This window comes from Delphinus delphis, chromosome 6 (genome assembly GCF_949987515.2).
Source record: "Delphinus delphis chromosome 6, mDelDel1.2, whole genome shotgun sequence".
NCBI classification, from domain to species: Eukaryota; Metazoa; Chordata; class Mammalia; order Artiodactyla; family Delphinidae; genus Delphinus; species Delphinus delphis.
In genome coordinates, this window is record NC_082688.1 from 82090128 (window position 1) to 82114227 (window position 24100).

General features: G+C 38.5%; 1 protein-coding gene across 3 annotated transcripts in view; it reads right to left on the reverse strand.

Annotated features, from left to right (window-relative positions):
• GKAP1 (G kinase anchoring protein 1) overlaps positions 1–24100 on the reverse strand; it is a 78237-nt gene that overhangs the window by 18927 nt on the left and 35210 nt on the right. The window lies entirely within an intron of this gene.

A 24100-nucleotide genomic window follows, 5' to 3' on the forward strand; every position in this document is an offset into this window, starting at 1 on the left:
AAAAAGAAACCCAGAACTTATTAGCATCATTTCCCATTCCCTCCTAATCCCTCCCCTCAGCTGTTCCCTAGGCAACACTAATTACTTTCTGTCTGTATAGATTTGGCTATTCTGGACATCTGATATAAATGGAATCATACCGTATAAGGTCTTTTGTGACTGGCTTCTTTCACTTTGCAAAATGTTTTCAAGATTCATCCATATTATAGCACCTATCAGCACTTCATTCCTTATTGCCAAATAATATCCCACTGATGGATACACCATATTTTATTTCTCAATTCATCAGTTGATGGACATTTGAGCTGTTTCTACCTTTTGGTTATTATGAATAATGCTCCAGTAAACATTCATGCAACAAGTTTTTGTGTGGACATGTTTTCAGTTCTCTTGGGTATATACCTGGAAGTAGAATTGCTGGGACATATGGTAACTCTATGTGTAACCTTTTGAAAAATTGCCAAATAGTTTTCCAAAGTGACCATACTATTTTACAACTTGTTAATATATTCAGTGTATGAGGCTTCTAATTTCTCCACATTCTCACCAACAGTTGTTATTATACATCTTTTCAAATTATAAACACCCTAGTGGGTGTGAAGTGGGTGTGAAAGAGATTCATTGTGGTTTTGAATTGCATTTACCTGATGGCTAATGGTGCTAAGCATCTTTTCATGTGCTTATTGGACATTTGTATATCTTTGTGAAAAAACGTTTATTCAGATAGCTTGCCCAATTTTTTTGTTATTTTTTTGTTTTTTAAACTACATGTGAATTTATTACTAAAAAAATTTTGGGGGGCTGCACCACACAGCACATGCAATCTTAGTTCCCCAACCACGGATCGAACCTGTACCCCCTGCATTGGAAGCATGGAGTCTTAACCACTGGACCGCCAGAGAAGTCCACTTTGCCCAATTTTTAATTAGGTTACTTTTTATTTTTGAGTTTAGGAGTTCTTTATAAATTCTAGAAACAAGTCTCTTATCAAATACATGATTTGCAAATATTTTCTCCCATTCTGTGGGTTGTCTTTTCACATTCTTGACAGTATCCTTAGTATCACAAAAGTTTTAATCTTGACAAAGTCCAATTTATCCAAGAAATCACTGCCTAACTCAGGGTCATCAAGATTTACTCCTATATTTTCTTCTAAGAGCTTTATAGTTTTAGTTCTTACATTTAAGTTTATAATCCATTTTGAGTTATTTTTTGCATATGGTGTGAGAAGGGGTCCAAATTCATTCATTTGCATGTGGCTATCCAGATTATTATTTTCCCATTGAATTGTCTTGGCACCCTTGTCCAAAATCAAGTGAACATAAATAAAAAGGCTTCTTTCTGGACTCTTAATTTTATTCTTTCAACCCATATGTCTACCCTTATGCCATACCACACTGCCTTAACTACTCTAGCCTTGTATTGCTCAAACTTTTACAGTATATTTAAAAGCAATTTTTACATAAATTCTACACACAAATGATAAGGAGATAAGACTATCACAATCTACTCAATTATGTAAAGTTAGAGAGTTTATATGTTCTCCAAGAAAAGTATCATTTCCTTTCCAACTTCCTGTCGCAAGACAGAGACTGAAGAAAATGTTCCTCTCACTCTCATAGCTTTTCCCTATGTCCCACATTCTTGAGTTTTAATATTCCCGATTTTACCCATTTCAACTGTATTTGTCAGCAAATGACCCAACAGTTCAATGACTGTTCATCCTTTTCCTTTCACCTTATCTTAGAAAGTGTTTGAAAGAAAAAAAAAGTGTGTATCAGTGCTTAATATACAAATAATATTTTAAATGTTTGTAGAGCACTTTATATTTTGCAAAGCACTTACAGAAACATCCCTTTAGTTGAATCTCATTAACACTGTAAGAAACTGATAGAGCAAGAATATTTTCCCCACAAAGTAATCATAGTCATAGGAAAGTTAAATAACTTGCTCATGAGTGATTCTACTGCCAAGTGGTACAGCTATAACTCAAAGTCCACTGCTTCATAAAATACTTCCAGTATATTCTGGTAAGACTTCATTTTAAAGCAATGAATACAACAATGCTTAAAACACTGCTGAGCTTCTATGGAAGGTATAGCATGATGATGGCAACTAATCAGCCTCTGGATTTCACTACTTTAAATAGTGCAGTTCCAACTAATGTCCTCTGTTTTTTGATAGCTGCTACCATTACCAGCATGCCTATCCCAAAGGGTACTCTGTCCTTGATATTTTTTCTTTAGTGAGGCATAAAATTTCTTTTCAGCCTAAGGATAGAAGTTTTCAAAAGATACCTTGACAGGAAACTACAGAGAAATGAAACAAAAATGAACCAACAACGCCCCCCTCCCCCAACACACACCTCAACAGAAAAAAGACAAAAATGCACCAAGTGTTAAGAACACAGATTCTTTAATAAGTCTAGCCAATTCAATTTCAATTTAACAAATTCTGAGCACCTATTATGTGCCAAGAATGTAATGAAAAAGACAGTACAGTGTTTGTGTAAGTATAGCCTTATAGATCACTGGAACATAATTAGGAGACTGGACATAAGCCTTCACATTTATGGTCAATTTAATTTTTATGAAGGTGTCAAGTTACTTCATTAAAGAAACAATATTGTTTTCAACAAATGGTGCTGGGAGAATGGATATAAACATGCCAAAAGTGTATCTGAACTCTTTCTTCACACTACACACAAAAATTAACTCAAAATTAGATCATGGAGAAGATTCTGTGAAGATGGCAGAGTAGCAAGCACCAGGAACCTGTGTCCTCACACAGACAATAACTGCATTGGCAGAATCTGTCTGATTTGGGAACAACTATTTTGGAACTCTGAAGTCTGTTGAAGGCTTGCAACTTCCAGGGAAACTCTTGGATGGTAAACTGCAGTAAATTTTGGTCAATTTCAGCTCTTAGCACAGTAGCAACTACCCATCCACCACCCTCAGTGATGTGGCAGGCAGCTGTTTACATGTTCCTGGAGCAGCTTGTACACAGTTTATGGGAGCCAGGGTGGGCAGCAAGGAGCCTCTCCTCCAAATAATGGGGATCTGTGTTCTGGTCACTAATTGCCGCTTCTGATTACAGAGGTGCAGACCAAGACACAAAGAGGCAGGCAGCCGTTTTTGCTGCACCTCCCCTCATTGTTGCAAGCCCCTCCCCATCTAGCTGAAGTGACTTCCAGTGGATTTAAAGAGCTAGTGCTCTCCCCCTCCCCCCTCATATTTTGCTTTTCCACTTTTGAGAGCCAGACTTTAAACAAGAGGCCATTCATGGGCTTCCCTGGTAGCACAGTGGTTAAGAATCCGCCTGCCAATGCAGGAGACACAGGTTTGAGCCCTGGTCTGGGAAGATCCCACATGCCACAGAGCAACTAAGCCTGTAAGCCACAACTACTGAGCCTGCACTCTAGAGCCTGTGAGCCACAACTACCAAGTCTGCAGGCCACAACTACTGAAGCCCGCACATCTAGAGCCCATGCTCCGCAACAAGAGAAGCCACTGCAGTGAGAAACCTGTACATCTCAACAAAGAGTAGCCCCCCGCTTGCCACAACTAGAAAAAGCCTGCACGTGGCAACAAAGACCCAACGCAGCCAAAAATAAAATAAATAACAAATTAAAAATATATATTAATGTTTGAAAAAATACAATAAAGACCAGCTTATTAAAAAAAAATAGGCCATTCAAAAACAACTGCCTGTAAGGGGAAAATTAGAAAGTGACTATGAATGCCCAAGGAAAGGCTATGAAAAGACCTAAGACATTAAGTTTACAACAATCAAAAAAAAAACCCAAAACAGTAATAAAAAACACCAATCCCTGAGGAAGGAGGAGAATCTGATTTCCAGAGTTACCATATTACTAGACTCAAATGTCTCATATTCAACAAAAAATCACAAGGCATACAAAGAAACAGGAAAGTATAACCCATTGAAAGTAAAAAGAAATCAACAGAAACTGTTCCTGAAAAATACTTATTTATGGCAGTTGTATTAGACAAAGACTTTAAAACAACTCAACTGTCTTAAAGACGCTCAAAGATTTAAAGGAAGATGTGGAGAAAATCAAGAAAACAATGTGTGGACAAAATGGAAATGTAATTAGGGATTAAAAAAAGAAACTTAAAGGGATGCCAAAAGGAAATTCTGGAGCTAAAAAGTACAATAACTGAAACAACACATTCACTAGAGTGACTGAAAGGCAGAGTTGAGCAGGCAGAAGAAAGAATCAGTAAACTTAAAGACAGGACAACAGAAATTATCTAGGCTGAAGAACAGAAAGAAAAAAGATTGAAGAAAAGCAAACAGAGCCTAAGGGACCTGTGGGACACCATCAAGCAGGCCAACATACAAATTGTGGGAGTCTTAGAAGAAGAAAAGAGATAGAAAGGGGCAGAGAGAATATCTGAAGAAATAATGGCTAAAAACTTCCCAAATCAGGGCTTCCCTGGTGGCGCAGTGGTTGAGAGTCCGCCTGCCAATGCAGGGGACACAGATTCGTGCCCTGGTCCAGGAAGATCCCACATGCCGCGGAGTGGCTGGGCCTGTGAGCCATGGCCACTGAGGCTGCACGTCCAGACCCTGTGCTCCGCAACGGAAGAGGCCACAGCAGTGAGAGGCCCGCATACCGCAAAAAAAAAAAAAACAAAACCCACAAACTTCCCAAATCTGATGAAAGACATGACTATAAACATCCAAGAAGCTTAAAGAACTCCAAGTAAGATGGACTCAAAAAGACCCACAGCAAGTCACATTATAATAAATTTTCAAAAGACAATGACAAGGGGCTTCCCCAGTGGTCCAGTGGTAAAGAATCCCCCTTCCACTGCAGGGGACACAGGTTCAATCCCTGGTTGGGGGAACTAAGATACCACATGCCGTAGGGCAACTAAGCCCACATGCCACAGCTACTAAGCCCACGCACCTCAACTAGAGAGAGTCCACATGCCACAAAATACAGAGTCCACATGCTCTGGAGCCCGCACACCACAAGTACAGAGCCAACGTGCTCTGGAGCCCATGCGCCAGAACTAGAGAGAAAAAACCTGCATGCCACAACTAGAGAGAAGCCTACGCACTGCAACGAAGACCTGAGGCAGCCAATTAAAAAAAAAAAAAGACAATGACAAAATAAAATCATAAAAGCAGCAAAAGGAAGAAAAGCATCATATACAAGGGACCCTCTATAAGGTCATAAGCAGTTTTCTCATCAGAAACTTTGAAGGCCAGAAGACAATGGGCTGAAATATTAAAAATACTAAAAGAAAAAAACCTTTCAACCAAGAATGTTATATGTGGCAAAACTCTCCTTCAAAAGTGAGTGAGAAATCAAGACATTCCCAGAAAAACAAAATCTGAGGGAGTTTGTGACCACTAGACCTGCCCTGCAAGAAATACTCACGGTAGTGCTGGGAAGGTAAAAAGAATGAACATTAGACAGTAACTCAAAGCCACATGGGGAAGTAAACATCTCAATAAAGGCTAATTATAAAAGCAAGTATTGGGCTTCCCTGGTGGCGCAGTGGTTGGGAGTCCACCTGCTGATGCAGGGGACACAGGTTCGTGCCCCGGTCTGGGAAGATCCCACGTGCCACAGAGCGGCTGGGCCCGTGAGCCATGGCCACTGAGCCTGCGCGTCCGGAGCCTGTGCTCCGCAATGGGAGAGGCCACAACAGTGAGAGGCCTGCGTACCACAAAAAAAAAAAGCAAGTATTATTGTAAAAATGGCATGTGACTGTACTTTTTGTTTTCTACATGATTTAAGAGACTAATATGTTTAAAGGAACAAAAACAATTATTGGTGTGAATGCTAACATTAACATAACTTTGATTTGTAACTCCAAATCTTGTTTTCTACATAACTTGAAAGACTAATGCACTTAAAATAATTATCAGTTTATGTTTTGGAGCATGCAATGCATAAAGACGTAATTTTGTGACATCAGCAACTGAAAGGGAAGAGTGGTCAAGACAGCAGAGTACAGAGACCAAGAGCTCACCTCCTCTCACAAGCACACCAACTTCACACCTATCTGCAGAACAACCACTGATGAAGAAGACTAGAACCTACCAGGGAAGATCTTCTACAACTAAAGACATAATGAGATGGGTGGGAGGGGTGGACTCGTGACACAGTCTAATCCCATACCCCCAGGTGGGCAATGCAAAAACTGGAGAATAACTATACTGCAAAGGTTCTCCCACAGGAATGAGAATTCTGAGCCCCATGTCAGGCCCCCCAGCCCAGGGGGCCAGCACTGTGAAGACAAGCCCCCAGAGCATTCAGCTTTGAAGGTCAGTGGGGCTTAACGACAGGAGCTCCACAGGACTGGGGGTGATAGAGACTTTACTCTTAAAGGTTGCACACAAAATCTCATGCACACCGGGGCCCAGGGCAAAAGCAGTAATTTGACAGAGGTACATCTACCTGCTGGTCTTGGAGAGTCTCCTGGAAAGGTGGGGGGTGGATGCAGTTCACCCTGGGGACACAGACACTGGTGACAGACATACTGGGGAACATTCAGCTGTGTGAACTCTGCTGTCATGGGGGCTGACATCTGGGCTCATCAGCTCCAAGACCTGGCACCACCCAAAAGCCTGCAGGCTACAGTGCTAGGACACCTCAGGCCAAACAACTAACTGGGCAGGGACACAGCCCCAGGCATCAACAAACAGGCTGCCTGAAGACTTCCTGAGCCCACAGCTGCCTCCAAACATGCCCCTAGATATGGCCCTGCCCACCAGAGGGCCGAGACCCAGATCCACTCACCAGTGGCCAGGCATCGGCCCCTCCCACCAGCAAGCCTGCACAAGCTCTAGATTAGCCTCACCCACTGCAGGCAGACACCAGAAGTAAGAAAACTACGATCCTGCAATGCAGGCCAGACCCAACCCTGGGACCAGCCAGGCCCTGACCCTGCCCACTAGCTGGCCAAAGCACCCTCTGGGACACCGTGGACCCAAAAACTGTATCAGGAATTGCCTCCCCCCAAAAATCTGAAACGAGCTCTGAGATCCCTGGGACCTACAGCCAGACTCTAGGACAAGCTCTGCCTGCTAGTATTCCAGCACTAACCACAGGATCTGGCAACGGTGCACTGGCAACAGCCACAGACTCTTCAGGACCCTGACTCTGCCCACCAGTAAGCCAGTATTAGCCCCGGGGCTCCCTAGGACTCTGCATCCAATCCAGCCACTTTATGACCAGGCCCTATTAAACAGCAGCCAACAGCATCTGCACGAGGCAGGGCCTAGCAACTAAGCAGACTAGGGGCCAATCAAGGCTACCAGACTGCTCACATAGTGAGCCTGCTGCAAAAGAAGGACCACACAGCTCTCTTAGTGGGAAGCCCCAGAGCACACAGCTTGGGTGCCAAGAGGAGAGTGCACAGTGGGGACACACCGGATGCTTCCTACAGAAGGCCACTTCTCCTAGGTCAGGAATCAGAGCTGACCTATCACATACACAGAGATATGAATAGCAACATAGACAAAATGAGGCAGCAGAGGAATATGTTCCAGACAAAGGAACAAAATAAAACCCCAGAAGAAGAACTAAGTGAACTGGAGATAGGTAATCTACCCGAGAAAGAGTTCAAAGTAAGGATCATAAAGAAGATCCAAGAACTCGGCGGGAGAATGGATGAAAGAGCAAGAAGTCGGAAGTTTTTAACAAACAGCTACAAAACCATAAAGAACAACCAAACAAAGATGAAGAATACAATAACTGAAATGAAAAATACACTAGAATGACTCAATAGTAAACTAAATACTTCAGAAGAATGGATCAGTGAAATCACTGACACTGAACAGTAAAAAAGAAAAAAGAATGAAAAGAAATGAAGACAGTTTAAGAGACCTCCCGGACAACATCAAAAGCACTAATATTCACATTACAGGGGTCCCAGAAGAAGAAGAGAGAAAGGGCCCGAGAAAATATCTGAAGAGATAATAGCTAAAAAACTCCCTTGAAAAGTAAACAGTCACCCAAGTCCAGGAAACACAGAGTCTCATACAAGATTAACCCAAAGAGGAATACACCAAGATAAACTGTAATTAAAATGACAAAAATTAAAGATAAAGAGACTATACTAACAGCAGCAAGGGAAAAGCAAAAAATAACATACAAGTGAACTCCCATAAGGTTATCAGCTGATTTTTCAGCAGAAACTCTGCAGTACAGAAGGGAGTAGCATGATATATTTAAGGTGATGAAAAGGAAAAACCTACAACCAAAATACTCTATCCAGCAAGGCTCTCATTCAGATTTGACAGAGAAATCAAAGGCTTTACAGACAAACACAAAATGAAGGAATTCTGTACCACCAAACCAGCTTTACAACAAACGTTAAAGGAACTTATCTAGGCAAAAATGAAAAGGCCACAACTAGAAACAAGAAAATTACAGAATGAAAAAGCTCACTGGTAAAGACAAACATACGATAAAGGTAAGAAATCATCCACACACCAAGCTTGTAGGGAGATTTAAAGACAAAAGTAGTAAAATGGGGCTTCCCTGGTGGCGCAGTGGTTAAGAATCCACCTGCCAATGCAGGGGACATAGGTTTGAGCCCTGGTCCAGGAAGATCCCACATGCCACAGAGCAACTAAGCCTATGCGCCACAACTACTGAGCCTGCGCTCTAGAGCCTGCGAGCCACAACTACTGAAGCACGCACGCCTAGAGTCCGAGCTCCACAACAAGAGAAGCCACTGCAATGAGAAGCCTGCACACCACAAAGAAGAGTAGCCCCCGCTCACGCAACTAGACAAAGCCGCACGCAACAACAAAGACCCAACGCAGCCAAAAATAAATAATAAATAAATTTATTTTTGAAAAAAAGTAGTAAAATGATCTGTATCCACAATAAGCAGTTAAGGAATGCACAAAACAATTAGACATAAAATATGATATAAAAAAACAGTAATCATGAGGGGAGAATACAAATGCAAGGTATTTAAAAGGCATTTGAAATTAAGGAATAAGCTACTTAAAACAATCACGTATATACATACACTGCTATACAAAAACCTTGCGGTAAACACCAACCAAAAATCTATAACAGATATACACACAAATAAGAAAAAGGAATACAAATACAATACTAAATATAAAGTCATCAAATCACAAGAGAAGAGAACAAAAGAAGAAAGGGGGAAAATACCTACAAAAACAAATCCAAAACAATTAACAAAATGGCAATAAGTACATATTAATAATTACCTTAAATGTAAATGGATAAAATGTTCCAACCAAAAGACATAGACTTCCTGAATATATACAAAAACAAGACTCATATATATGCTGTCTATAAGAGACCTACTTCAGATCTCGAGACACATACAGACTGAAAGTGAGGGAATGGAAAAAGGTACTCCATACTAATGCAAATCAAAAGAAAGGTGGAATAACAATATATCAGACAAAACAGACTTTAAAGACTGTTACAAGAGACAAAGAAGGACACCACATAATGACCAAGGGATCAATCCAAGAGAAGATATAACAATTGTAAACATTTATTCACCTAACATAGGAGGACCTCAATACATAAGGCAAATGCTAACAGCCATAACAGGGGAAATCAACAGTTACACAATCATAGTAGGGGACTTTAACACCCCACTATCACCAATGGACAAATCATCCAAAATGAAAATAATTAAGGAAACACAAGCTTTAAATGATACATTAAACAAGAAAGACAATTGATATTTATAGGACATTCCATCCAAAAACAATAGAATACACTTACTTCTCCAGCACACATGGAACATTCTCCAGGATAGATTATATCTTCGGTCACAAATCAAGCCTTTGTAAATTTAAGAAAATTGAAATCTTATCAAGAATCTTTTCCAACCACAACGCTATGGGACTAGATATCAATTACAGGAAAAACACTGTAAAAAATACCAACACGTGGAGGCTAAACAATAGACTACTAAATAACCAATAAATCACTGAACAAATCAAAGATGAAATCCAAAAATACCTAGAAACAAATGACAATGAAAACATAATGACCTAAAAACTATGGGATGCAGCAAACCAGTTCTAAGAGGGAAGTTTATAGCACTACAATCCTACTGCAAGAAACAAGAAAAATCTCAAATAAACAACCTAACCTTACACCTAAAGCATTAGAGAAAGAAGAAAAAAAAAAAAAAACCCCAAAGTTAGCAGAAGGAAAGAAATCATAAAGATCAGATCAGAAATAAATGAAAAAGGAATGAAGGAAACAATAGCAAAGATCAATAAAACTAAAAGCTGGTTTATTGAGAAGATAAACAAAATTGATAAACCATTACCCAGAATCATCAAGAAAAAAAAGGGAGGAGACTCAAATCAACAGAATTAGAAATGAAAAAGGAGAAGTAACAACTGACACTGCAGAAATACAAAGGATCATGAGATTACTACAAGCAACTCTATGCCAATAAAATGGACAACCTGGAAGAAATGGACAAATTCTTAGAAAAGCACAACCTTCCAAGACTGAACCAGAAAAAATAGAAAATATGAACAGACCAATCACAAGCACTGAAATTGAAACTGATTAAAACTCTTCCAACAAACAAAAGCCCAGGACTAGATGGCTTCACAGGTGAATTCTACCAAACATTTAGAGAACAGCTAACACCTATCCTTCTCAAACTCTTCCAGAATATAGCAGAGGGAGAAATACTCCCAAACTCATTCTACGAGGCCACCATCACCCTGACACTAAAACCAGACAAAGATGTCACAAAAAAAGAAAACTACAGGCCAATATCACTGATGAACACAGATGCAAAAATCCTCAACAAGATACTAGCAAACAGAATCCAACAGCACACTAAAAGGATCATACACCATGATCAACTGGGACTGGATCCCAGGACTGCAAGGATTCTTCAATATACTCAAATCAATCAATGTGATACACCATATTAACAAACTGAAGTATAAAAACCATATGAAAATCTCAACAGATGCAGAAAAAGTTTTCGACAAAATTCAACACCCATTTATGAGAAAGACTCTCCAGAAGGTAGGCATAGAGGAAACCTACCTCAACATAATAGAGGCCATATATGACAAACCCAAAGCCAACTTCGTTCTCAATGGTGAAAAACTGAAACCCTTTCTGCTAAGATCAAGAAGAAGACAAGGTTGCCCACTCTCACCACTATTACTCAACACAGTTTTGGAAGTTTTAGCCACAGCAATCAGAGAAGAAAAAGAAATAAATGGAATCTAAATCAGAAAAGAAGAAGTAAAACTGTCACTGTTTGCCGATGACATACTATACATAGAGAATCCTAAAGATGCTACCAGAAAACTACTAGAGCTAATCAATTAATTTAATGAAGTAGCAGGATCTAACATTAATGCACAGAAATCTCTTGCATTCCTATACACTAATGATGAAAAATCTGAGAGAGAAATTAAGGAAACATTCCCATTTACCATTGCAACAAAAAGAATAAAACACCTAGGAATAAACCTACTGAAGGAGACAAAAGACTTGTATGCAGAAAACTATAAGACACTGATGACAGAAATTAAAGATGACAGAAACAGATGGAGAGATAGACCATGTTCTTGGATTGGAAGAATCAACATTGTGAAAATGACTCTACTACCGAAAGGAATCTACAGATTCAATGCAATCCCTATCAAACGACCAATGGCATTTTTCAAAGAACTAGAACAAAAAATTTCACAATTTGTATGGAAACACAAAAGACCCCGAATAGCCAAAGCAATCTTGAGAAAGAAAAATGGAGCTGGAAGAATCAGGCTCCCGGACTTCAGACTATACTACAAAGCTACAGTACTCAAGAAAATATGGTACTGGCACAAAAACAGAAATATAGATCAATGGAACAGGATAGAAAGCCCAGAGATAAACTCACGCACATATGGTCACTTTATCTTTGATAAAGGCGGCAAGAATGTACAATGGAGAAAAGACAGCCTCTTCAATAAGTGGTGCTGGGAAAACTGGACAGCTACATGTAAAAGAATGAAATTAGAAGACTTCCTAACACCATAGACAAAAATAAACTCCAAATGGATTAAAGACCTAAATGTAAGTCCAGACACTATAAAACTCTTAGAGGAAAACATAGGCAGAACACTCTATGACATAAATCACAGCAAGATCCTTTTTAACCCACCTGCTAGAGAAATGGAAATAAAAACAACAATAAACAAATGGGACCTAATGAAACTTAAAAGCTTTTGCACAGTAAAGGAAACCATAAACAGACGAAAAGACAACCCTCAGAATGGCAGAAAATATTTGCAAACAAAGCAACTGACGAAGCTGCTTGTATATCTCCAAAATATACAACTCCAGCTCATGCAGTTCAACATCAAAAACAAAAACAACCCAATCCAAAAATGTGTGGAAGACCTAAATAGACATTTCTCCAAAGAAGATATATAGATTTCCAACAAACACACGAAAGGATGCTCAACATCACTAATCATTAGAGAAATGCAAATCAAAACTACAATGTGGTATCACCTCACACCACTCAGAATGGCCATCATCAAAATATCTACAAACAATAAATGCTGGAGAGGGTGTGGAGAAAAGGGAACCCTCCTGCACTGTTGGTGGGAATGTAAATTAATACAGCCACTATGCAGAACAGTATGGAGGTTCCTTAAAAAACTAAAAATAGAACTACCATATGACCCAACCATCCCACTAGTGGGCATACACCCTGAGAAAACCATAATTCAAAAAGAGTCATGTACCACAATGTTCACTGCAGCACTATTTACAATAGCCAGGACATGGAAGCAACCTAAGTGTCCATCGACAGAAGAATGGTTAAAGAAGATGTGGCACATATATAGTGAAATATTACTCAGCCATAAAAAGAAATGAAATTGAGGTATTTGTACTGAGGTGGATGGACCTAGAGTCTGTCATACAGAGTGAAGTAAGTCACAAAGAGAAAAGCGAATGCCATAAGCTAACACATATATATGGAATCTAAAAAGAAAAGTGGTTCTAATAAACCTAGGGGCAGGACAGGAATAAAGACACAGATGTAGAGAATGGACTTGAGGACACAGGGATGGGGAAGGGTAAGCTGGGATGAAGTGAGAGAGTAGCACTGACATATATACACTACCAAAAGTAAAACAGATAGCTAATGGGAAGCAGCTGCATAGCACAGGGAGATCAGCTCGGTACTTTGTGACCACCTAGAGGGGTGGGATAGGGAGGGTGGGAGGGAGACGCAAAAGGTAAGAGATATGGAGATATGTGTATATGGATAGCTGATTCACTTTGTTATACAGTAGAAACTAATACAACATTGTAAAGCAATTATACTCCAATCAACATGTTAAAAAATAAATAAAATAAAATAAAGACTGTTACAAGAGACAAAGAAGGACACTACATAATGATCAAGGGATCAATCCAAGAAGAAGATATAACAATTATAAATATATGCATCCAACATAGGAGCACCTCAATATACAAGGCAAATGTTAACAGGAATAAAAGAAGAAATTAACAGTAACACAATAATAGTGGGGGACTTTAACATCCCACTTACATCAATAAACAGATCATCCAGAGAGAAAATCAATGACGATACATAGGCCTTAAATGATACCTTAGGCCAAATGGACTTAATTGATATTTATAGAGCATTCTATCCAAAGGCAGCAGAAGACACATTCTTTTCAAGTGCACATGGAACATTCACCAGGATAGATCGCATGCTGGGCCACAAAGCAAGCCTTTAAGAAAATTGAAATAGCATCAAGCATGTTTTCTGACCACAATGCTATGAGATTAGAAATCAACTATAAGAAAAAACTGCAAAAAACACAAACACTTGGAGGCAAAACAATATGATACTAAACAACCAATGCATCACAGAAGAAGTCACAGGAAATCAAAAAATACCTAGAGACAAATGACAATAAAAACACAACGATCCAGGGACTTCCCTGGTGGTGCAGTGGTTAAGAATCCACCTGCCAATGCAGGGGACACAGGTTCAAGCCCCGGTTCAGGAAGATCCTACATGCTGTGGAGCAACTAAGTCTGTGTGCCAGAACTACTGACCCTGTGCTCTAGAGTCCGCGAGCCATAACTACTGAAGCCCGCGTGCCTAGATCCTGTGCTCCGCAACAAGAGAAGCCACTGCAATGAGAAGCCCACGCACCGCAACAAAGAGCAGCCCCTGCTCTCCACAACTAGAGAAAGCCTGAGCACAGCAACGAACACCCAACACAGCCTAAATAAATCAATTAATTAAATTAAAACACACACACACACACACACACACACACACACACACACACACAAAAACACATGATCCAAAACCTATGGGATGCAGCAAAAGCAGTTCTAAGAGGGAAATTTATAGCTATACAAGCTTATCTCAGGAAACAAGAAAAATCTCAAATAAACAACCTAACATTACATCTAAAGCAACTACAGAAAGAAGAACAAACAAAGCCCAAAGTAAGTAGTAAGTAGAAGGAAAGAAATCATAAAAATCAGAGCAGAAATAAATGAAACAGAGACTGAAAAAACAGTAGAAAACATCAACAAAACTAAAACTGCTTCTTTGAAAAGATAAATGAAATTGATAAAACTTTAGCTAGACTCATTGAGCAAAAAAGGGAGAGGGCCCAAATCAATAAAACCAGAAATGAAAAAGGAGAAGTTACAACCGACACCACAGAAATAGAAAGGACCATGACAGACTACTATGAGCAGCTATATGCCAATAAAAATGGATACCCTAGAAGAAATGGACAAATTCTTAGAAAGGTGTTATACAATCTTCAAGACTGAAACAGGAAGAAATAGAAAATATGAACAGACCAATCACAAGTACTGAAATGGAAACAGATTTTAAAACCCTCAACAGAAAAAGTCCAGGACCAGATGGCTTCACAGACGAACTCTATCAAACATTTAGAGAAGAGTTAAAACCTATCCTTCTGAAACTATTCCAAAAAACTGCAGAGGAAGGAACACTTCCAAACTCACTCTATGAGGCCACCATCACCTTGAATACCAAAATTAGACAAAGATATCACAAAAAAAGAAAATTACAGACCAATATCACTGATGAACATAGACACAAAAATCCTCAACAAAATACTAGTAAACTGAATCCAACAACACATTAAGGGGTCGTACACCATGATCAAGTGGGATTTATCACAGGGATGCAATGATTTTTCAATATCCACAAATCAATCAGTTTGATGAACCACATTAACAACTTGAAAAATAAAAACCATATGATCATCTCAACAGATGCAGAAAAAGCTTCTCATAAAATTCAACATCCATTTATGATTAAAAACTCTCCAGAAAGCAGGCACAATGGGAACACACTTCAACATAATAAAGGTCATATATGATGAACACACAGCTAATATCATACTCAACAGTGAAAAGCTGAAAGCTTTTCCTCTAAGATCAGAAACAAGACAAAGATGTCCACTCTCGCCACTTTTATTCAACATAGTTTTGGAAGTGCTAGCCACGACAGAGGAAAAAAATAAATAAAAGTTATCCAAATGGGAAAAGAAGAAGTTAAACTGTCATTGTTTGCAGATGATATGATACTATACATAGAAAATCCTAAAGATGCCACCAAAATATTACCAGAACTCATCAATGAATTCAGTAAAGTTTCAGGATGCAAAATTAATACGCAGAAATCTGTTGTATTTCTACACACTAACAACAAGAGGTGAGAAACAGAAATTAAGGAAACAATCTCATTTACCACTATCAAAAAGAATAAAATACCTAGAAATAAACCTACTTATGGAGGCAAAAGACCTGTAATCCACAAACTATAAGATGCTGATAAAAGAAATCAGAGATGACACAAACAAATGGAAAGATATACTGTGTTTTTGGATTGGGAGAATCAATACTGTCAAAATAACTATACTACCCAAGGCAACCTACAGATTCAATTCAATTCCTATCAAATTACTAATGGCATTTTTCACAGAACTGGAACAAATTTTTTTTTACTTTTTATGGAAACACGAAAGACCCAGGATAATTAAAGGAATCTTGAGAAAGAAAAATGGAGATGGGGAGGAATCAGGCTCCCTGACTTCAAACTACATCACAAAGCTACTGTAACCAAAACAGTATAGTACTAGCACAGAAACAGAAATATAGATCAATGGAACAGGATAGAAAGCCCAGAAATAAACCCACACAGCTATGGTCAGTTAATCTATGACAGGGCTTCCCTGGTGGCGCAGTGGTTGAGAGTCCACCTGCCGATGCAGGGAATACGAGTTCGTGTCCCGGTCCGGGAAGATCCCACATGCCGCAGAGCGGCTGGGCCCGTGAGCCATGACTGCTGAGCCTGCGCGTCCGGAGCCTGTGCTCCACAACGGGAGAGGCCACAACAGCGAGAGGCCTGCATACCGCAAAAAAAAATAATAACAATAATAATCTATGACAAAGAAGGCAAGAATACACAATGGAGAAAAGACAGTCTCTTCAATAAGTCATGCTGGAAAAGCTGGACACCTACATATAAAAGAATGAAATTAGAACATTCTCTAACACAATACACAAAAATAAACTCAAAATGATTAAAGACCTAAATGTGATACCAGATACTATAAAACTCCTAGAGGAAAACATAGGCAGAACACTCTGACATAAATCACACAATATCTTTTTGGATCTGTCTTACAGTAATGGAAATAAAAACAAAAATAAACAAGTGGGACCTAATTAAACTTATAAGCTTTGCACAGCAAAGGAAACCATAAACAAAACAAAAAGACAATCTATGGACTGGGCAAAAATATTTGCAAACGATGTAACCAAAAAAGGTATTAATTTCCAAAATATACAAACAGCTCAATTTTAAAAAAAATCAAAAAATGGGCAGAAGACCTAAATAAACATTTCTCCAAAGAAGACATAGAGATGGCCAACAGGCACACGAAAAGATGCTGAACACCACTAATTATTAGAGAAATGCAAGTCAAAACTACAATAAGTTGTCACCTCATGCTGTTCAGAATGGCCATCATCAAAAAGTCTACAAATAAATGCTGGAGAGGGTATGCGGAAAAGGGAATCCTCCTACACTGATGGTGGGAATGTAAACTGGTGCAGCCGCTATGGAGAACAGTACGGAGGTTCCTTAAAAAACTAAAAATAGAGTTATCATATGATCCAGCAAGCCCATTCCTAGGCATATATCCAGAAAAGACGAAAACTCTAGTTTGAATACATGCATGCACCCCAATGTTCAGAGCAGTACTATTTACAATAGCCAAGACATGGAAGCAACCTAAATGTCCATCTTCAGATGAATACATAAAGAAGAAACACACATACACACATACACAGGAAAATTACTCAGCCATAAAAGAACAATGAGATAATGCCATTTGCAGCAACATGGATGGACCCAGAGATTATCATACTAAGTGAAGTAAGTCAGACAGAGAAAGACAAATGATATCACTTATATGTGGAATCTTAAAAAAATGATATAAAGGAAGTTACAAAACAGACATAGACTCACATAGAAAACAAACGTAAGGCTACCAAAGGGGAAAGGGGGAAAGGGATAAATTAGGGATTTGGGATTAACAGATACACACTACTATACATAAAACAGAAAAAACAGTAAGGACCTACTGTATAGCACAGGAAACTATATTCAGTATCTTGTAATAATCTATAATGGAAAAGAATCTGAAATATATGTGTGTGTATGTATATACACATATAACTGAATCAGTTTGCTATACCCCTGAAACATTGTAAATCAACTATACTTCAATTAAAAGAAACTGAAAGGGGTGGGGACAGCAGTGTAAAGGAATAATTTTTGGATGTTACTGAAGCTAAGCTGCTATAAATTCAAATTAGTGTTATAACTTTAGAATGTTAAATGTAATCCCCAAGTAATCACAAAGAACATAGCTAGAGAATATACACAAAAGGAAACAGGAAAGGAATTTAAAATATTTCACTACAAAAAATCAACTAAACACAAAAGAAAACAGTAATGCAGGAAATGAGAGACAAAAACACTATAAGGCATATAAATAGCACAATGACAGAAGTCCCTCCTTGTATCATGCTAAGTGAAATGAGTCTGACAGAGAAAAACAAGTACCATATGATTTCACTTATAAGTGGAATCTAAAAAACAAACATAGATACAGAGAACAAAGTGGCAGTTGTCAGATTAGGGGAGGGGGACGGATGAAATAGGCTAAATGAATTAAGATGTACAAACTTCTAATTGTAAGATAAATAAGTCACAGGGATGTAATGTACACATGGGGAATGTAGTCAATAATGCTGTAAAGGGCTTCCCTGGTGGCGCAGTGATTGAGAGTCCGCCTGCCGGTGCAGGGGACACGGGTTCGTGCCCCGGTCCAGGAAGATCCCATATGCCGCGAAGCAGCTAGGCCCGTGACCCATGGCCGCTGAGCCTGCGCATCCGGAGCCTGTGCTCCACAACGGGAGAGGCCACAAAAGTAAGAGGCCCACGTACCGCCAAAAATAATAATAATAATAATGCTGTAAAAACTGGGGACTTCCCTGGTGGCACAGCGGTTAAGAATTCGCCTCCCAAGGCAGGGGACATGGGTTCGAACCCTGGTCCAGGAAGATCCCACATGCCACAGAGCAACTAAGCCCATGCCCCACAATTTCTGAGCCTGCGCTGTAGAGCCCACGAGCCACAACTACTGAGCCCACGTGCCACAACTACTGAAGCCCACATGCCTAGAGCCTGTGCTCCGCAACAAGAGAAGCCACTGCAACAAGAAGCCCACACACCGCAATGAAGAGTAGCCCCCACTCGCTGCAACTAGAGAAAGCCCACGCACAACAACGAAGACCCAATGCAGCCAAAAATAAATAAATAAATAAATAAATAATTTTAAAATACTGTAAAAACAACTTTGTGTGATAATGGATGTAACTGGTTTTATTGCAGTGATCATTTCACAATGCATAAAAATATCAAATCACTATGTTAAATCTGAGAAACTAACATAATATTTTAGGTTAAAAAAAATAAGTACCTCCTTATCAGTAATTACATCAAATGAAAATGAATAAGCTCTCCAATCAAAAGACAGAGATTGGTAGAATGTATAAAGATTCATGATCCAAGTATATGCTCTCTCCAAGGGACTCACTTGAGATCCAAAGACACAAACAGGTTGAAAGTGAGGGATGAAAAATTACACTATGTGAAAATAATAACCAAAAGAGAGCAAGAGTGGCTATACTAGTATCAGACAAAACAGACTTTACATCAAAAAAAGTTTCAAGAGATAAAGGACAGGATATATTAATAAAAGGTTTAATACAGCAAGAAAATATAATTATAAACATTTACACACCTAACTACAGACCCTAAAAATATATTAAGCAAAAACTGACAGGTTTGAAGGGAGAAATAGACAGTTCTCCAATAACAGTTTGGGATTTCAATACACCACTCACAATAATGAACAGAACAACCAGACATAGGTAAGGAAATACAGGACTTAACACAATAAACCAATTCGATCTGACAGATACATGCAGAACACTCTAACCAACAACAGTATACTCATTCTAAGTGCACACATATTTTCCAGGATAGCCCACATTAGGCCACAAATTAAGTCTCCACAAATTTTAAAAGACAGATATCATACAAAGTATTTTTTCTGACCACAGTCAGATGAAGTTAGAAATCAACAACACAGAGAAAAGTGGAAAGTTCACAAAATGTGGAAATTAAACAACACAATTTTATCCAACCAAAGGATCAAGGAAGAAATCACAAGGACAATCACGTAGAGACACGTGAAAACCAAAACACAACATACCAAAACTTACGGGACACAGTGAAAATGGTGCTAGAGGAAAAATTTATAGCTATAAATGCTTACCTTAAAAAACAAGAAAGATCTCAAATCAAGAACTTAACTTTACAACTTAAGGAACTAGAAAAAGAACAAACTAAATTCAAACCTAGCAGAAGAGGGCTTCCCTGGTGGCGCGGTGGTTGAGAATCTGCCTGCTAATGCAGGGGACACGGGTTCAAGCCCTGGTCTGGGAGGATCCCACATGCCACGGAGCAACTAGGCCCGTGAGCCACAACTGCTGAGCCTGCGCGTCTGGAGCCTGTGCTCCGCAACAAGAGAGGCCGTGATAGTGAGAGGCCCGCGCACCGCGATGAAGAGTGGCCCCCGCTTGCCGCAACTAGAGAAAGCCCTCGCACTGAAACGAAGACCCAACACAGACAAAAAATAAATTAATTTTTAAAAAATGGGCAGAAGGTATGAATAGACATTTCCCCAAATAAGATGTAAGAATAGCTGATGAGTAAATGAAAAGATGTTCAAAATCTCTAGTCATTACAGAATTGCAAGTTAAAGTGAGACAGCCACTCACATAGCCACTAGTGTGGCTATAATCAAAACAAGAGACAGGGCTTCCCTGGTGGCTCAGTGGTTGAGAGTCCGCCTGCCGATGCAGGGGACACGGGTTCATGCCCTGGTCCGGGAAGATCCCACATGCCGCGGAGCTGCTAGGCCCATGAGCCACGGCCGCGGAGCCTGTGCTCCGCAGCGGGAGAGGCCACAACAGTTGAGAGGCCCGCGTACCTCAAAACAACAAAAACAAAAACAAAACAAACAACAAAAAAAAACCAAGAGACAGTATCAAGTGTTGACAGGGATGTGGAAAAACTGGAAGAACCCTCATGTATATTGTTGGGAATGATAAATAGTACAGCCACTTTGGAAAACAGCTTGAAAAGACACTTAAATAAAAGTTAAACATAAATTACCATACAACCCAGCAATTTCACTCCTAAGTATCCACCTAAGAGAAATGAAAACACCTCCACACAAAGACATGTATCAAACGTTGATAGCAAATGTCCATCAACTGGGGAATAAATAACATGTATACAATGGAATGCTATTCAACAATAAAGTGAGGTGAATTACTGACACATCCTATAACACAGACAAACCTCAAAACCATTATGCTAAGTAAAAGTCAGATATGAAAGAATACATGTTGTATGAGTCCCTTCACATTAGATACCAGAATAGGCAAATCTATAGGGACACAAAGTAGATCAGCAGTTGCCAGGGGCTGAAGGTGGAGTAGAAATTGACTACAAATGGATATAAGGGAATTTTGAGGGATGATAGAAACGTTCTAAATTTAGACTATAGTTATGGTTGCACAGTTCTTTAATTTATTATAAATTATTGAGTTATATACTTAACGATGGGTGAATCTTATAGTATGTAAATTATAACTCAGTAAAGCTTTTTTTTTTAAAAAAGGACACCCATGATTCCACTATTTTACTTAAAAACTAGACTATTACCCATACCATGTGCCCTCCAAAAGAGTAACAAATTTAGTGTTTATCATTTCCATCTTTTATTGTTGTCTTATAGATGTAACAGGAAACAATATATTTTCATTTTGCTTGTTTTACTTTTTATTATGAAATTTTTCACCCATATACTCGACACCTAGTTTTAACAATTGTTAAGATCTTCCTTAACAATTTATCCCACCCCCTTTTTTGCTTAGGTATTTTAAAGTATTGACATCACAACATTTCATCTTAAAATTCACATGTAGCTAGCTACAAAAAATAAATTTTCTAATTTAACCATAATGTCATCACACCTAACAAAAATACTCCTTAATACCTACTTCATATTTAAATTTATTCAATTGTATAAAAATGTCTACTATTGCTAATCTAATTTGGGTCTAGACATTACACTGGTCATTCTTAAATCTCCTTTAATCCAGAACCTCTCCTCTCCACAGTCCACCTTTTCTTCTCCATAATACTTTCTTGCTGAAGAGACCAGGCCAGTTGTCCTACAAAATGTCCATCTTCTAGATTTCCCTAATTGCTTCCATTAGATATCAGTTAACTTGTACATCTAATCCCTATAGTTCTTGTAAAATGGAAGTCAGATCTTCAGGCTTGATTTATGTACAGCTTAAACATTTTTGGCAAGAGTGTTTAGTTTTGCTTGATTTTACATTTTATAAAATTGGTATCACATAGTTCTAAGACATTTTCACTTAACGTTCTCTTTTGGATTCATCCATTTTGTTGCCTAGAGCTACACATTAATTTTCACTACTGCATAAACCATCGTGTGATTATATTTAAAATTTATTCATTCTACTTTAGATTAACATTTGGATCTTTCCATGGTGTTTTTTTTTTTTTTTGGCTGGGCTATTACACATTCATAAGCATTCAAGTACAGTTCCCAGGACACATGGGAAAGTTTCTCTAGGGCATGTATACCTATATGAGAACTGGTAAGTCTTATCAGTGGTCAGCAAACTATGGCCCAAAAGGGGCCTGTTGCAGTTTTCTGTAAATAAAATTTTATTGGAACACATCCATGCTCATTTATGTATTGCCTATGGCTGCTTTGCCTATGAACGCTACAGTAGCAGAGTTCAGTTGTTGTGAAAAAGATTTGATATGCCCCAAAGCCTAAAAATTTGCTACCTGTCCCTTTACAGAAGTTTACTGACTCCAGGGTTATAATGTATATCCAACTTTCCAAGAACACCAAACTTATACAAAATATTTGTACTAATTTACACTTCCACCATTGTAAATGATCCATAACTCCCTTGATTTATAACCTCTGAATGTCAGTATTTCCAATCTTCATAATTTTTGCCTGTTAGTGGGGAAAAAAATGGTATCTCAGTGTGGTCTTAATGTGCATTTCTCCAACAGTAGCAAAGTTGGACATTTTTTTCATGTTTTTTGCTATTAATTTTTCCCTGTTCTGTAAAATGCCTGATGTCCCTTACCTATTTTAAAAAATTTTTATCCCATGAGACAGTAAGAAAACAAGACAACAATCTCTTTTTTAACCATGTGACAGTTGTTATATATCTGGACACTAATAGAGATCAGTTCCGTGTTTTGAAAATAGCTTCTCTCAATTTGTGCCTTGTCTTTTAAATTCTTTTTAGTATTTTTGTGGAAAATAAGTTACTTATTTTGAACAGCATCCAATTTAACAATCTTTCAGTTTATAGTGTCTTCGTTAAGTTTTCCCCTACCCCCAGGCCAGAAACATATTCCCCTATATTTTATAGTTCTAAGGGTGGTATAATTTGTATTTCATATACAAGTATTTAATCTGTGTGGAACAGATTTTAATGTATGATGGAAGGTAGAAATCCAATTTGATTTTTCTAATGACTAACAACTGTTCCTTGCTCTTTCATATATAAGACATTATGATGTGATGAGCACATTGCAATATTAGCACAGGAATAAATGGACCCGTGTAATAGAATACAGGTATACCTCGTTTTATTGTGCTTTGCTTTATTGCGCTTCACAGATACTGCGTTTTTGACAAACTGAAAGTTTATAGCAATCCTCTATTGTCAGATGATGGTTAGCATTTTCTATCAGTAAATTATTTTTTAATTAATGTATGAACATTTTAAAAGACATAATGCTATTGCACACTTAACAGACTACAATATAGTGTAAACATAATTTATATGCACTGGGAAGCCAAAAATTCGTGTGACTCATTTTACTGTAGCATTTGCTTTATTGTGGTGGTCTGGAACTGAACCAGCAGTATCTCCTAGGGTACTCCTGTAGTTTTCAGTGTACAGGTCTTTCACCTCCTTGGTTAAATTTATTCCTAGGTATTTTATTTTTCTGATACAATTGCAAATGGGATTGTTTTCTTAATTTTTCTGATAGCTCATTATTAGCGCATAGAAATGAAAGACATTTCTGTACCTTGGTTTTGTACCCTGCAAAGTTCATTTATTAGTTCTAACAGTTTTTTGGTGAAGTCTTTATGGTTTTCTATATTACAGTTGACCCTTGAACAATCCGAGTTTGAATCACATGGGTCCACTTATACGTGAATTTTTTTTCAATAGTAGATACTATAGTACTACATGATTTACTGTTGGCTGAATCTGTGAATGCGGAACTCCAAACACAAAGGAACCTCTAATATAGAGGAACTGTGTATACAGAGGGCCAACTAT